Source organism: Lampetra fluviatilis, unplaced genomic scaffold (genome assembly GCF_964198595.1).
Source record: "Lampetra fluviatilis unplaced genomic scaffold, kcLamFluv1.1 SCAFFOLD_961, whole genome shotgun sequence".
Taxonomy (NCBI): Eukaryota; Metazoa; Chordata; class Hyperoartia; order Petromyzontiformes; family Petromyzontidae; genus Lampetra; species Lampetra fluviatilis.
In genome coordinates, this window is record NW_027620797.1 from 30,001 (window position 1) to 33,738 (window position 3,738).

Genomic DNA, 3,738 nt, shown 5'->3' on the forward strand with positions numbered 1-3,738 from the left:
CTGTGTGTCTCTGTGTGTCTCAGTGTGTCTCAGTGTGTCTCCGTGTGTCTCTGTGTGTCTCAGTGTGTCTCTGTGTGTCTCCGTGTGTCTCCGTGTGTCTCTGTGTGTGTGTCTCTGTGTGTCTCTGTGTGTCTCTGTGTGTCTCTGTGTGTCTCTGTGTGTCTCAGTGTGTCTCAGTGTGTCTCTGTGTGTCTCTGTGTGTCTCCGTGTGTCTCCGTGTGTCTCCGTGTGTCTCTGTGTGTGTGTCTCTGTGTGTCTCTGTGTGTCTCCGTGTGTCTCTGTGTGTCTCTGTGTGTCTCTGTGTGTCTCTGTCTGTCTCTGTGTGTCTCTGTGTGTCTCTGTGTGTCTCTGTGTGTCTCCGTGTGTCTCTGTGTGTCTCTGTGTGTCTCTGTGTGTCTCAGTGTGTCTCTGTGTGTCTCCGTGTGTCTCTGTGTGTCTCCGTGTGTCTCCGTGTGTCTCCGTGTGTCTCTGTGTGTCTCTGTGTGTCTCCGTGTGTCTCTGTGTGTCTCTGTCTGTCTCTGTGTGTCTCAGTGTGTCTCCGTGTGTCTCTGTGTGTCTCTGTGTGTCTCTGTGTCTCTGTGTGTCTCTGTGTGTCTCTGTGTGTCTCTGTCTGTCTCTGTGTGTCTCAGTGTGTCTCAGTGTGTCTCCGTGTGTCTCCGTGTGTCTCTGTGTGTCTCTGTGTGTCTCTGTGTCTCTGTGTGTCTCTGTGTGTCTCTGTGTGTCTCCGTGTGTCTCTCTGTGTCTCTGTGTGTCTCAGTGTGTCTCAGTGTGTCTCTGTGTGTCTCCGTGTGTCTCCGTGTGTCTCCGTGTGTCTCCGTGTGTCTCCGTGTGTCTCTGTGTGTCTCTGTGTGTCTCTGTGTGTCTCTGTGTGTCTCTGTGTGTGTCTCTGTGTGTCTCTGTGTGTCTCTGTGTGTCTCTGTGTGTCTCTGTGTGTCTCCGTGTGTCTCTGTGTGTCTCTGTGTGTCTCCGTGTGTCTCTGTGTGTCTCTGTGTGTCTCTGTGTGTCTCCGTGTGTCTCTGTGTGTCTCTGTGTGTCTCTGTGTGTCTCTGTGTGTCTCAGTGTGTCTCTGTGTGTCTCCGTGTGTCTCTGTGTGTCTCTGTGTGTCTCAGTGTGTCTCTGTGTGTGTCTCTGTGTGTCTCAGTGTGTCTCTGTGTGTCTCTGTGTGTCTCAGTGTGTCTCTGTGTGTCTCTGTGTGTCTCTGTGTGTCTCAGTGTGTCTCTGTGTATCTCAGTGTGTCTCTGTGTGTCTCTGTGTGTCTCTGTGGGTCTCTGTGTGTCTCTGTGGGTCTCTGTCTGTCTCTGTGTGTGTGTGTCTCTGTGTGTCTCTGTGTGTCTCTGTGTGTCTCTGTGTCTCTGTGTGTCTCAGTGTGTCTCCGTGTGTCTCAGTGTGTCTCTGTGTGTCTCCGTGTGTCTCCGTGTGTCTCCGTGTGTCTCCGTGTGTCTCCGTGTGTCTCTGTGTGTCTCTGTGTGTCTCTGTGTGTCTCTGTGTGTCTCTGTGTGTGTCTCTGTGTGTCTCTGTGTGTCTCTGTGTGTCTCTGTGTGTCTCTGTGTGTCTCTGTGTGTCTCCGTGTGTCTCTGTGTGTCTCTGTGTGTCTCCGTGTGTCTCTGTGTGTCTCTGTGTGTCTCTGTGTGTCTCCGTGTGTCTCTGTGTGTCTCTGTGTCTCTGTGTGTCTCTGTGTGTCTCAGTGTGTCTCTGTGTGTCTCCGTGTGTCTCCGTGTGTCTCTGTGTGTCTCTGTGTGTCTCAGTGTGTCTCTGTGTGTCTCTGTGTGTCTCAGTGTGTCTCTGTGTGTCTCTGTGTGTTTCTGTGTGTCTCAGTGTGTCTCTGTGTGTCTCAGTGTGTCTCTGTGTGTCTCTGTGTGTCTCTGTGTGTCTCAGTGTGTCTCTGTGTATCTCAGTGTGTCTCTGTGTGTCTCTGTGTGTCTCTGTGGGTCTCTGTGTGTCTCTGTGTGTCTCTGTGGGTCTCTGTCTGTCTCTGTGTGTGTGTGTCTCTGTGTGTCTCTGTGTGTCTCTGTGTGTCTCTGTGTCTCTGTGTGTCTCAGTGTGTCTCCGTGTGTCTCTGTGTGTCTCTGTGTGTCTCCGTGTGTCTCCGTGTGTCTCTGTGTGTCTCCGTGTGTCTCTGTGTGTCTCTGTGTGTCTCTGTGTGTCTCTGTCTGTCTCTGTGTGTGTGTGTCTCTGTGGGTCTCTGTGTGTCTCTGTGTGTCTCTGTCTGTCTCTGTGTGTGTGTGTCTCTGTGGGTCTCTGTGTCTCTCTGTGTGTCTCTGTGTCTCTGTGTGTCTCAGTGTGTCTCCGTGTGTCTCTGTGTGTCTCTGTGTGTCTCCGTGTGTCTCCGTGTGTCTCTGTGTGTCTCCGTGTGTCTCTGTGTGTTTCTGTGTGTCTCTGTGTGTCTCTGTGTGTCTCTGTGTGTCTCTGTGTGTCTCAGTGTGTCTCTGTGTGTCTCTGTGTGTCTCTGTGTGTCTCTGTGTCTCTCTCCCCGTGTCTCTGTGTCTCTCCCCCCCCCCCCCCGTGTCTCTGTGTCTCTCCCCCCGTGTCTCTGTGTGTGCAGCTCACGATGCGTTTGCCCTCCTGGCTCTGCCCCCGTGTCTCTCTCCCCGTGTCTCTGTGTCTCTCTCCCCGTGTCTCTCCCCCCCCCGTGTCTCTGTGTGTGCAGCTCACGATGCCTTTGCCCTCCTGGCTCTGCCCCACGTTCGTTCGCTCCGTCTACGCATGTACGCCACCTTCTTTGAGATCTACAGCGGCAAGGTCAACCACCCACTCACTCACTAGTCACTCACTCAGTCACCCACTCAGTCACCCACTCAGTCACTCGCTCGCTCACTCACTCACTCACCACTCACTCACTCACTCAGTCACCCACTCAGTCACCCACTCAGTCACTCGCTCGCTCACCACTCACTCGTTCGCTCGCTCACTCAGTCACTCACTCGCTCGCTCACTCGCTTAGTCACTCGCTCGCTCACTCACTCAGTCACTCGCTCGCTCACTCACTCACCACTCACTCACTCACCCACCCACTCACTCACTCACCCACCCACTCACCCACCCACCCACTCACTCACTCACCCACTCACCCACCCACTTACTCACTCACCCACTCACTCACTCACCCACTCACTCACCCACTCACTCACCCACTCACTCACTCACCCACTCACTCACCCACTCACTCACCCACCCACCCACCCACCCACTCACTCACTCACTCACTCACTCACCCACTCACTCACTCACTCACCCACCCACCCACTCACCCACTCACTCACTCACCCACCCACTCACCCACCCACTCACTCACCCACTCACCCACTCACCCACCCACTCACTCACCCACTCACCCACCCACCCACTCACTCACCCACCCACCCACTCACCCACTCACTCACTCACTCACTCACCCACCCACCCACCAACTCACCCACCCACCCACCCACCCACTCACCCACCCACCCACTCACTCACTCACCCACCCACTCACTCACCCACTCACCCACCCACCCACCCACCCACTCACTCACTCACTCACCCACTCACTCACCCACCCACCCACTCACCCACTCACTCACTCACTCACCCACCCACTCACCCACCCACTCACTCACCCACTCACCCACCCACTCACTCACCCACTCACCCACCCACTCACTCACTCACCCACTCACCCACCTACTCACTCACCCACTCACTCACTCACCCACTCACCCACCCACCCACTCACTCACCCACCCACTCACTCACTCACTC

The 3,738-nt window shown here is 55.0% G+C and overlaps 1 long non-coding RNA gene across 1 annotated transcript in view; it reads left to right on the plus strand.

Moving 5' to 3' along the window:
* Nucleotides 1-2,741, plus strand: part of LOC144954391 (uncharacterized) — a 13,270-nt gene extending 10,529 nt beyond the window's left edge. The window contains exon 3 of the long non-coding RNA XR_013641176.1: nt 2,648-2,741. This is a non-coding gene — a long non-coding RNA (uncharacterized LOC144954391). The remainder of the gene's footprint in view (nt 1-2,647) is intronic.
* The last annotated feature ends 997 nt before the right edge of the window (nt 2,742-3,738 follow it).